Here is a 12,441-nt window from a genome sequence, read left to right as displayed (position 1 = left end):
AATTAAGAATTAACAGTGATGTAATAGAGAATTGAATTGGCATGTAGGAAATCTGAGATCTGAGGTGTGTTCTGTGACTTTGGAGCAGGTATATAACTTCTCTGGCAATTCATTTCCTTAGTAAAAGTGGATCAACTGTGCATGTAACCATAAGGCGTCTAAGGCTCAGGCATATATGATGTTAGTTGTTTTAGTAGGGTGGCTTTGATTTCACATGACAGCTCTGAAGATAAATTTCTTCATTTATAATAAATGTTGAATTTCTTTACTTGTGGTATTCTATCTCAGCCATAATTATATGACTCTAATATCTCTGATTCATAATGGAGTTTGGTTCTTCATTTTTCCATCTTCAAAAGTATGAAAGTAGGCAAGAATAATCATAAAGCTGAAAAAGAATGTTTGAGCCAAAAAAAAAAAAAAAACACTAGTTGCAAAATAGCATAGTACAAAACTATTTTATTCTGAGTCACAACCTATTCAATTGGGCTCAAAAATCTTCTAGGTTAAAAGTGCTTTAAAATAATTTTAAAAGTATATGATTTTATTGATTTGAATCCCTAGAATCCCATATAAAATAATGTCATTAAGAATCATGCACCAAAGGAACCAAAGAGAAATGTGAAGCTGGGGCTTCATTCTATTCTGTCTAGTGCTAAGTTCTATTTCATACCATTGCTGAGCATCCCTGATGGATCCAACAGAAGCAGACTATTTGGAAATGTTTCTAGGTGACTGTGTGTGTGTGTGTGGGGGGGTGAATCACTCTTGGCTGTCATTAAAGTAGACATTTTCAGGCGTTCTGTCCAGTTTTTAAAGCCATATGAAATCTGGGTCAACATGTACAGCCTTACTAATAAACTTTATTGTCATTTATCATACATCAGTCCAGAAAGGGGCATGTGATGCTTGGGAATCTGGCAAAGACCCCAGGTGATGTGGGTTTTTAACCATCATCTGTTGCAGTTGCTAGTACTTCCTTAGTTACTAGTTATTCTTCTATCCATGCACAGCAAGTGCCTCTCAATGAAGAAGACACCTATGCAACCAGGACTTTCCTTCCCTGCCTGGTGCCTCCCACTTCAAGCAAAGATGCAGTCTTTTGCTGTTGTGGCATCTGACAAAAGCAGATGTGGGAGGAAGAGGGAGTTAAAATTTCCAGCACTGAATCTTCTCATGAGTTGCCAGATGTCTGGATAAACATCACTTTGATGATTCATCCAGTTATCCCCAAATACAGTGAAAGCAGTCACACACACAAGAGATGTGCAGAGCCACTTCCCTCAGGGATCTTCTGTTTCTCATCATCTTTCAAAATGCAACATGTTGGTTAGGGACAGCCACATGGCCAAAGTTCATTTTTCCCTTCCTGAAAATGAGATATATAGTATGCTCAAAATCTGACCTGACCTAACCCAAGGTCAGGCCACCTTCTATGACATATAGGAACAGTCTTGTTTTGAGTCCTGGTCAGTGTTGCATGTCTGGCACAGAGAAAGCCACAACACATACACTTCCTTTATAATAAGTACTGAGTTCTAAAAGTGCAAGCACCCAGTCCTAGGCAGTTTCCCTTGCCCAGTCCTGCTGTTGTGTGTCAGCAGCTCCTTCCTGCAGCATCCAATCCTATGAGCTGGAGCCCTGATGAGTTCTACAAGGGATGCTGTATTTGGAGGCATGTGACACCCAGGGTGATTCTCAGGTTTCTTGTGGCTGGTGGAATGCACAGAGCAAACCCACTCAGTTATTGGTTTTGTTGTTTTCTCAAACCAATGGAAAGCCTGCTACATAAGCAGATACAGCCTCCAACCCATCTTTCCTCTTGAGTTTTAGGAAATGCAGTGCCCTATGTTATTCAATGAAGACTTGTTTCGTCTTAATGCTCTTTGAAATCTCTTTTCTTGTCCATCAGAATGCTTAGTCTGTGTCCATTGCATTTCAGAAATCTCTGAGTTGAACACTGAGAACATCATTCCTACTTTTTGAGTCTTGAATTGAAAGCTGCCAGAACCCTACAGCCTATAAGGGAAATAAAAGGTAATCATATTTTAAAATGGATTATTAAATTCACATATAAATCTACCCATAATGAATGCATTTTTATGTGTTGTACAGAATTTTGTAACCCTTCTTTATTTCTCCAGCTTCATTTGCTTTTCTTTTTTCTCCTCTTTCCTGCCCTCCTGTTTGTTTCCTCCTTTCTCTGTATTCACTCAGTAGGCTGAGTGGAGTCCTTTCAAGGCCAGCCAGTAATTGGGGCACACATAGAAGCCTGGGTGACATGGGAGGGACTGGTGAAAGCACATCTGAAAATGGCAGCCCCTGTCTCTTTCCCAGTGCTTCTGGTGATGGTCTGACTGTCTGACGACAAGGCCACAGCTGTCCCAGTACCCACTCTCCTTCCTTCATCATCGTGTTGGAACGACTGCCCTCCTGCACTCTGAGTACTGATTGGGTGTTTGCATACAGTAGCCTTTTCTGAGTTACATGAACCTACTTTCTGTTTGTATTTAATCTTCACAATTAGGACTGTTAGAATTACACATAAACACAGAAGCAACAGTACAACTCCCCCGCCAGTTAATTTGTTGTTTTCTCAAACCAATGGAAAGCCTGCTACATAAGCAGATACAGCCTCCAACCCATCTTAATTTGTTAATTTGTGGACACTTCCCAACACTTCCCACTGGACCTGAGACCTGACATGACAGTTCCAAGATGAATATTTTTTTCAATTTCTGTCTTATGTCACAGTAAAAATAACAGGTTGCCGAAGTGGTCTATAAAATCAGTTTCTGTTCATATGCAAGGTATGTGTCAAACAAGAACACGTTTCACATGTAGACACAACCCGAACATGTCACAGTTCTTGATACTCTGTTCTTCTGCAGGATACAGATAGTAGCACTTCTTTCTTGAGGTTCTGCAAGTACTGAATTAATTAGTGTATACAAAATACAGTGTCCCAGGCACACAGTGTGTATCTTGTGAGAGGGAGCCCTCACTGACAGTGATAAAACAATAATAGAGTTATCATGATGTGTTTGTAATAGGACAAATGCCATGACCCCGAATTCTGATGAGAGCCTAACAGTAGGAGGGAAGAAGAGCTACAAGTTCAGTAATCTCATTGTTATGTTCATTAAATAATTCTCCCCACTTTGATCACAAAGGTTCATCCATAAAAGCTTTGGCTGTGATTGGCAAGCAGAGTGAATAGGTAGTTAGTTATGCTATATATTCCTTGTTCCTACTATTTTTACCACATTGTCTATATTTATATTAGTTTAAAGGCAATTGAATATGAATAATTATTTGTTCTCTTATTAAATATGAAATGTTCTGAAATACCACTTTCTTATATTTTCTTTGCCCAAACTTTAAGGAGCAAACCAACCTGAAATTGAACAATACTTAAACTGAACATGAATTCAATGCAACTTACTTAAGTTTTGGCTTTCTTTTCCTTGTTCTTTGAACTGAACACATATTTACATCTATTGCATTAGAGATTTCCTAAGCATTCATTTCATAGCATCTGCTTTGTGTGCAGTTGAAATGGATGACATTTCCAGGCAGACAACTATTGTATAGAGCTGGGGTGGAGCTCAGGAGTAGAATTTGTGCTCAACATGCACAAGGCATGGAATTCTATCCCTAGCAATAAACACACACACACACACACACACACACACACACACACACACACACACACACACACACCAGTCATTTAAAGAGTATATAATTATATAATTCACTATGAGCCTCATACATTAGCAAGCAGCTCCATCTGAACCTTTCTTTGTCTCTGTGCCAGCATTGGACATGCACAGTACAAATGAGAACTGAACTGAAAACACTTTGAGGGGATGAGTGAATAAGAACCCATTTGCTAAAATCCTGAGGGCATGATGACTTTCAGATTTGCTTCTAGTAGCCCTGTGAAACAGAACTGCAAAGAAAGTCATGTCCCTGGGAGGATGTGTGCATTTGAATGCAGCAATGTCAGTTCTGTCTGACGTTTGGGATGCTGACGGCTGGAGTCTGTTTGCTTTCCTCTGCTGTCTCCCTGCTGCCCTCCCCCACCCCCTTTCCTGATTGCTGGCTCTTCATCCTTCTAGACCTTAGTGTGAGAACACTGCTGTCCCCTTGCTGCTTGCCTCCAGAGGGGAGGCTGATGAGTGTCCTACCCAAGAGTGGTGGCTAGCTTGAGCAACCATACCCCTTTGCTGCCGTCTCTGCTGCTGGGGCCTCTGCTCCAGCAGACCTGCCTGTGCCTGAGGAAGGGGTAGCCCACCCTGTGGGGAATCCCTGATGGTGCCTTTCGGCCTCTGCTCTTGAAGGTGGTTTCATTGGTGCCCTTAGATCCATCTTTTCTCAGCTGATTTTGGAGAAAAGCATTTGTCTCTGTCCTCATCAGTATTTCCAGGCAGGGAGCTGTATTATGGTTGCACTTTTGCAAATCTCTGTGTTTTGCAAGGAAGGGCCAGGCTTGGGCAGGAGTTGTATGTTCTGTTGAAATGAAGACTTACTAACCTTAAGGGATGTCACTAGCTTCTGTAATAGAGATCTAGAGCTGGACTTACACAGTGCTCTCCTCAACAATAGACACCAGCCTCTTTTCATTAGGATTTTAAAAGTAAATTTGCATTTCTACTTCATTATTATAAGAACACAGTAAAGGAATGGAGAGGGTTGTGTGAGAATTCTGACTGCTTGTGAGAACACTTTAAGAAAACAAGACAAAACTCTTGTGACCTCGGGTTCTTCAAAACTACAAATTGTTCTTGGAGTGTGTTTTTATGCTCCTCCTAGGTGTAGTGGATAGGAGTGAGTTTACTTCAGATTACTCATTATTGCTTGCTGTTATTATCCAATTAAATGTTTATAATATCTTTTAGATGCCTCTATGGAAAAACATGTTTGGCATATATGGCATGTCCCTGTGATTGTATACAGCTTATACTCATGAGAACTTTACTTACATGACCTTTCTTAACTCTCAAAGTATAAATTGTCTGGGACTCTGAATAAAGTTGGCTAATGCATGAGACGTTAGTCCTCCTCGTTTATCTATAGTCTCCATTCTCCCAGGTCCCACCACCTCTAGAGTGAGGAAACATGTGGTTGTGTGTGATAGGTTATGGTTTGTCCCATGAGTTAGCAAGTGAGGAAAGCACAAGTTATTCTCAACATTTGGAAGAGAACAAAGTAAAAGTTTCTGAAAATCAAGAAGTTAAGGTGCCGTTCTGTGAGTCGTAAAGATGGCTCTCTCCCAACACCTAAATTTCCCTTCCCAGACAGTATGGTTTTCATATGACAAATTCCCCAAAGGCTAGCCCCTGGCTGCTGGTGCTGTTGAGGGAAGAGTAGATCATGAGGTGCTAGTTTCACCAATGGATTGATCCAACCATGACTTCATACCCAGTGGGTTATTAGAAGGTAGAGTCTAGTGGAGTGGACAGATGGGTTGGTGGTTAAGAACACTTGTAGCTTTTCCAGGGGACAGAACTTTGGTTCGCAGTGCCAATACCAGGTGTCACACAACTGCCCATAATTTCTGTTCTGGGAATGTGACAACCTCTTCTGGCCTCTGCAGGTACCCACACACCTCAAAAAGATAGACACAGATAGACATAAATCTTGAAAATAATCCTAAAAAAATGGTAGAGCCTAGTTGGAGGAAGTGAGCTACTGGGGTCAAATCCTTGATGGTCATACCTTTTCCATAGCCCTTTCTTGTCGCATTGCTTCCTGGTTGTCATAGGGCAATTTGCTTTCCTCTCTACTGCTGTACCACTGTGTTTTTTTTTTTTTTTTTTTTTTTGCCTTGCCACAGACCTTAGAGCAGTTGGCCTACTCAACAAGGATGGAAACCTGAGCAAAAACAAATCTTTATCCTTCTAAGTTGTTTTTATGAGGGATTTTTATCTCAATGCAGACAGACTCCAAGGGATCTTTGATTTCACCTTTCATTGTTTTTCTTATATGCTGTTATCAGTCTACCCTGTGTGTCATCAGAGCAAATTAAGCATTACGAATTTACCATGTAGTAACATGAAGTTCTTTAAAGATCTGAATGTTCTTCTCTGAGTGTACTAATTTTTAAATTTCTAGAATACAACTTTAGATTGTCCTAGACTGAATTTTGGCATTGGTGTCTTATTATCATGGTTCCCTTTAGCCATAGGGGGTTATGTTTTACTCTGAGTGGGCACCCAAGATGGTAGATGGTAAGGAACCCTGCATTTGCCATTTTGTCCTATGCATATGTTCCTCTGGCAAAGTTTTAACTTGTAAAATACTTACAGCAGTAACTAATAATATGATAAGAACAGATGTAACAATATTGCAGTACCTGTTTCTACTTTGAGGCCATCACTAAGTAAAATAAAAGTTTGTTCTGGCATAGACACTGAATTACCTGGGCAGCTGATAATTGAGGTGATGCTGGTTAGTAAGTGACTAGCAGGTGATTTGAATATACCTGGACGTTATCGTAAAGGCTAATCAATTCCTGGGTGAAATGACAGCATGGGGATTCGTGACCCTTTTTAGAGTTGTGTGATTTAAAACACTGGGGATGTTGTATGTATGAAAATTCCATTTAATACTTTTTTGCAATGGCTTTCCACCGGCCCCTGAAATTGTGGGAAATGAAGCCATGGCTGGGGCACTACAGTCTGCCTTTATTATGTTTGGTAGAAGACAATAACATAATGGTATATTTTTATTTTCCTGCCTCTTTTGAGACCTTGGTATATTGATAGGTCTTTAAATATCAGTGTAGTAAAGCCATGGTGTGTTACATTTTTTTTTTCTCCATGGTCTGTAATGTCGGTTGAATAGCCATCTGCAGAAGTTGCTCAGCTTCTTCCTGTTTTACAGGATTCCCTTTAAACAAAACAACAAAAAGAAGAAACTTTAGTTTTTCCCAGGTGTTTGTACTCAGGTGTATACTTCTGTCTTCCTTCTTTTTTACGTGTAGACTTAAAAATTTTTTTGATTTATAGGCACATGCCAGTCATAAATGAAGTTATGTTTTCATGTGGAATGCTGTTTCTGTTCTTTTTGTTGTTGTTTTTGGAGTCTCTTTCCAGTGAGCACTGTTCCTAGCAGTGTCCTGACTTGATTCTTCAGTTCAGTAGAGTTAGCTGCCATTTCTTCTCATTGGTGCCAAGGTCACCAAGTCTGGGTGTCTTCATTGTCCCTCTGTTCTCTGCCCATTGCAACGTACGTCTGATCTTAGACTGTTCCAGTTTCTTTAGAGTCTGTCACTAGACAGATAGGCATCACTGCAGAACAGCCCAGGCTGGGACTGACTGGGTTGCAATTCAAGGTACTTTAGATCAAATGTAGAATTCTAGATTCTTCTGCTCAGTAGCTCATCGAACTTATGTGTACTTTCGAGAGATAATTGTACCCACAGAGAAGCATGCTGGCCTTCTCTAACAAGGAGATGAGTGGTGATGCATAGATGTACCTTAGTCTTTTTTGCTTAAACACTAAGTCTCGGTTGATACTGATTGTAGATCTGGTGACAGTTGCCATCATCTCTGGCCATCAGTGCTGGGGCATTGCTGCTGAGAACTGTGTCATTTTATGTCCCTGAAGTTGTGAAATGTTTAAGGCAGACAGGTACCATATTTAACACCAATTGAGAAAATTGGGGTTGTTTTGCTGTTGCCTTCTTTCAGCATGTTTATAGGAATGTAGTGGGGGTGTCTACACTTATTCTTAGCAAAGGTACTCTTCACCTAATGTAGATAGTTATGGAAGTAACAGGTGCATCAAGTTATACATTAAACAAACCAACCCCTGGGCCACACAGATCAGAGGGGAAGAAGTTTCGTGCTTAGCTTTTAGGAGTTCCTGAGTTGCCTGAGGCTCTACCTACAGGTATGTGCCCAGCAGCATTGGTGAAAAGACTTGACCTTTACCTTTAAGAAGTCCATAGCTAATCTGCCAGCGTTGTTCTGTGCTGTAACTCTTTACATTCAGTGGGATGTTTGCATGTTATTCGGAGAGAAGTTACATGAGTGAGCTAAAGAGGTGGCCCCTTGTTGCCCCTTCTGAGTGGTTCTCACCCATGGTGTCATAGGCTTACATTCAGGCTGGGGTTGATCTGACCGGGGCTGATGGTATACACTCACACAAGCTTCTCTCTGACTCTCTTATCCTGATCATCTTTTCTGGAGCTGCCAGTGTCCTGCTGACAATGCAGAATTGTCTGACAGCCGGAATGTGGTATCCATGGAGTCAGGTCCCCCATGTGAACATGACATGAGCAGTCTTAGTGTGACTGTTGGCTGGCAGAGGCAGACTTGAGGTTTTTGGAGGGTCTGTGCTCAGGGTCCCAAAAGCCTTTGTCCAGTTCTGTTTCCTATTCCTTCATTTTCGATTTCATATAACATACACATACTAAATACTATACTGTTGTAAATTCTACTAGATTTATATGGTCTTGAAATCCCATCTTACGCTTTCTAAAAGTTCTATCCAACACTCAGTTAAGAAGCTACTTCTGTGAATGAGGCCATGCTGGGTGCACAGATTGAGGGATCACAGAATTCTAATGCTCTTTCTGGTGTGATCTTTGATGATTTAAGTGCCTAGATGGAGTTGGCCTAGTCGTTTGAAGGTCACTTCTTCAAGGTCTTACTGCACCCAGGCAGGTCTGCTTGGTGAGCTCCCTCCTCTCTCTTTTCTCAAAATTTATTGTTGTGGGCAGGAACAATTCTGTCCCAAGAGCAAATTCACCCATAGCCTGTGATGATTGCTCATCCAGCAAGCAGAAGGCAAAGGCGCTTTGCTCTTCTCTAAACAGTTCATTTACTGGTACTTGAAGAGTGACCAGAGAAGCTTGTGTCAGTGACCTGTATGCAGGGTAGTGCTCACCAAGGTTTCTTTGTTATTACTGTGACACCCCACTTTGGAGACCAGGACTCCCATATTACCCTTCCCATCACTGGTCCTCAGAGAGGAAGAAACCCAGCTTCTCTAGTGCCATCTGAGCAGCAAGACTATGTGCACAGCATCTCCAGAGGACTTCAGGGAGTAATACCAGTTTTCATTTACTATTTTCCTCACAGTACTAGGGATTGAATTTGAGACCTTGTGTATATGAGGCAAGCATTCTGTCACTGAGTTAAACCTCCTCCCTCAATTTCCACATAATTTTAAATATTAAATCTGAGTTAAAGCTTAGCCCCAGGGATTGAACTCTTTTTTTGCAAATATTTATATTACAAATGTTAAAATTGTTTTTAAATTTGAAAATCTAGAACATACTAGGATGCATGGAAAATGAATTATAACCAGTCAGGTCTGCCCCCCCCCTCAGTTTGAATTAAGTCTGCAAGGGTCTACTTTAGGATATTTCTCCCTTCTCTGCTGTTCTTGCCTCAGAATCTTGTTGTTATGTGATTCTGTATTCTCAAAATAAACTATACTGATAATGACATGTTTTCCCCTTGAAGTACATTTAGGAATGGGAAGTGGATTCCATTTGGGTAAAGAGCTCACTATGTGGCACAGGCCAACCTATCCTACCCTAGGCCAGTCCCACTGGGCCATCTCATTGGCTGAAGATGATATGTCATTCCCCATGGCAATCCATGGGAACCATTTTATTGGCTCAAGCACATGACAGCAATTTAACTACATGAATGAGCAAGTGAGCATAAATTCAAGAAATGGACACACCCTCTTTGTCTAAAATGCACTGCTTTCCTCTTTCACCTGCTTTCTCCTTTTTATGATTGATTAGGTGTGATCAGTGATTAGGTGTGATGAGTAGGTGATGGTGATCTTTCTACCAGCATGTAAACTGACAATCTCATATCCCCCTCCCACAGGCAGATTTGTCATTGCTTGGTATTTTGCCTTTTTGGGGTCAGCCATAATCAAAGAACACCAGAGCAGGTGATGAGTATTGTTGCCAGTTAGGTTAAGACAATGTGAGCATTCTTCTGGATGAAGTCCACTCATAGTACTGGCCACCACATCAACAACTTGTGACACTGTTTGGTGCTACACTAATTGACAGAGGAAGATTTGGGGTCAACAGCATTTTGTGGCATCAGTCATCTAGTAAATAAGGACTTTGCCCAAACCAGTGTGCTTTCCCTTCTCCTCTCACTTTCAGCTGTAGTGTTTGGTACTGGCATCCACTAGGAAGAGTGCTCAGAATTGAATGTCACTGGTCTGTCTTAAGCAATTGCAGAGGCCTGGCTCCCCAACCCTCCCCCCACCTTACTTTCTTCCTATCTCCCTGCTAAGCGGAAGGAACAGCTAGGGTAGGACTATTGGACTGAGCTCTCCTATTCAGTCCTTCTTGCTTCCACATACTCTGTTCAGTGAATTGCACTGATTGCATTTATGATGAACAAGTTCTAAAATTGTAGATGTTAATTAATCTGAAGCAGAGCATGTGCATTCTCGGGAAGCTGCAGTACTAAAGAGGACTGCACACACAGCAGTACATCCACAGGGACACATTTGTTTGTGGTTCATTCCTGTGCAGATAGTTTTACAGAGGCAGACACTTACTTTCTGTGGACTCCTTTACTATGCTTATTTTAATTTTGCCCAGTGGGATCCTCTTATCAGACTGCTTAAAAGCGGGGAACTAGGGCTGCCATTTAGCTCAATGACTAGAGACACTTACTTCCAAGCTTGGCAACCTGAGTTCGATCCCCATATGGTGGAAGGAGAGAACCAACTTCCCCCAGCTTCTCCTCTGACATCTACTCATGAATCTACATCCGACAACACACACACACTAAGTAGAAAGATAGAAGATAGATAGATAGATAGATAGATAGATAGATAGATAGATAGATAGACGTGTAATACAGAATATCTTTTTAAAAGAGTGGAGAGCTACTTAGGTAATCTGATCAGCCATTCTTGTACCACATGCCCCACCCACAAGCCAGCATTTCATGCCTAGGATTGCAATTGTGTAGCATAGTAGATATCAGTGTGCCTGATGATGGAAGTACTACACATCTATATTTCTACATTTAATTCCCTTTTAAAATTGTGTGTGTATGTGTGCCTGTGGTTTTCTAAAAACCCTATTTACATCAAAATCAGCTGAAAGAAATAAAGAGCAACTGGTTAATATGCCGGGTTAATCTCCAATTCATAGCTGTGTATCTCATACTTCAGACCAGCCTGGATCCCTGCATCCTGTGAAGGTTTGCATCTTGTACTAATATTCTTACCCACTGAGGCCCCAGGATCCAGACACTGATTACACTCAGAGGAGATGGTGCTCAGAATGGAAATGCAGTACCCTGGGGGCTAGCTGCTACTCAAAGAAAAGAAAGCAGGTACTAGGCAGGCAGGACATAAGAGCCTCAGGGCTCAGTTGCAGCCTTCTAGGACTGGAGTCTTGTCCATGGATGATTACATAACGTGGAGATGTCTGTCCACTAGTATGTCTCTCCCTGTGAGGGGAAGCAATTGAAAGGGCCAGCCCAGGTGCTGGCAACAGCTGTGCCCTCAGCTGTCCGGCATGTGTTGGAGCCTGTGGTGTATGGGCTTTGCCTTCTAGAGGATGTCTTACATATTAGGGATTTGGTCATGTCCAGAAAGTTGTTCCTTCCTCAAAACTTTCTTGTATATCAGGGGCTTTCATTCTTGTTTGGAAATAAATCACTGATTAATTTTTCTCTAGACCTTTAGACTTAAAAATTTTGAAATTAAAACATAATCATATCATTTCCCCATTACCTTCCTCCCTCCAACTCTTCCAAGTCTTCTGCTCACTTTCTCTCAAATTCATGACTTCTTTTTCTTTAATTTCATGTGTGCATGTGTACGCATGCACACACACACAAATGTATAAATAGTAGCTGCTGAATCCGTTTGGTGTTGCATATATATAAATGTATATACATACACACATATACACATATACCACACACACACAAACACACACACACACACACACACACACACACAGAGATGTATTAATGGTAACTGCTGAATCCATTTAGTGTTGCATATATATATATATATATATACATATATATATGCACACACACACATATATATATTATATATATATATATATATATATATATATATACACATACACATACACCACACACACATCACATAATACACACATTCAGACATATTAATAGTAGCTGCTGAATCCATTTAGTGTTGCATATATATATAAAAACATATCTCTCCCCCACACACACACTTTCAGGATTGACCACATGGTACTGTATAACTAGCTGAGGGCCCATCTCTGGGGAAGACTACTAATGCTCTCAGCATTCCTTAATTGCATGCAGTTCTTTGTCTAAGGGTGAGGACCAGTGAGATTTCCCTCTTCCACAGTAGCATGTTTATGGGTGCTGCTAACTTTGTTCAGGTTTTGTTAAGGCGGCTATCTTATTGTTGAGGTATCATGGGTGG

The 12,441-nt window shown here is 41.0% G+C and overlaps 1 protein-coding gene across 7 annotated transcripts in view; it reads left to right on the top strand.

The window, feature by feature from the left end:
- Fam110b (family with sequence similarity 110 member B) overlaps window positions 1-12,441 on the top strand; it is a 211,383-nt gene that overhangs the window by 24,737 nt on the left and 174,205 nt on the right. For 5 of the 7 annotated variants that reach the window (XR_004768310.1, XR_003481936.2, XM_027398901.2 and 2 more), the window contains exon 2: window positions 1,943-2,037. The exons of the other annotated variants lie outside the window; for them this stretch is intronic. The gene's annotated coding sequence lies outside the window, so the exon portion shown is untranslated. The remainder of the gene's footprint in view (window positions 1-1,942; window positions 2,038-12,441) is intronic. 7 annotated transcript variants of the gene reach the window in all.

The sequence above is a fragment of the Cricetulus griseus genome, chromosome 2, assembly GCF_003668045.3.
Source record: "Cricetulus griseus strain 17A/GY chromosome 2, alternate assembly CriGri-PICRH-1.0, whole genome shotgun sequence".
Lineage (NCBI taxonomy): Eukaryota > Metazoa > Chordata > Mammalia > Rodentia > Cricetidae > Cricetulus > Cricetulus griseus.
The sequence above is the reverse complement of the archived record's forward strand: the minus strand, read 5'-3'. Positions and strand labels throughout refer to the sequence as shown.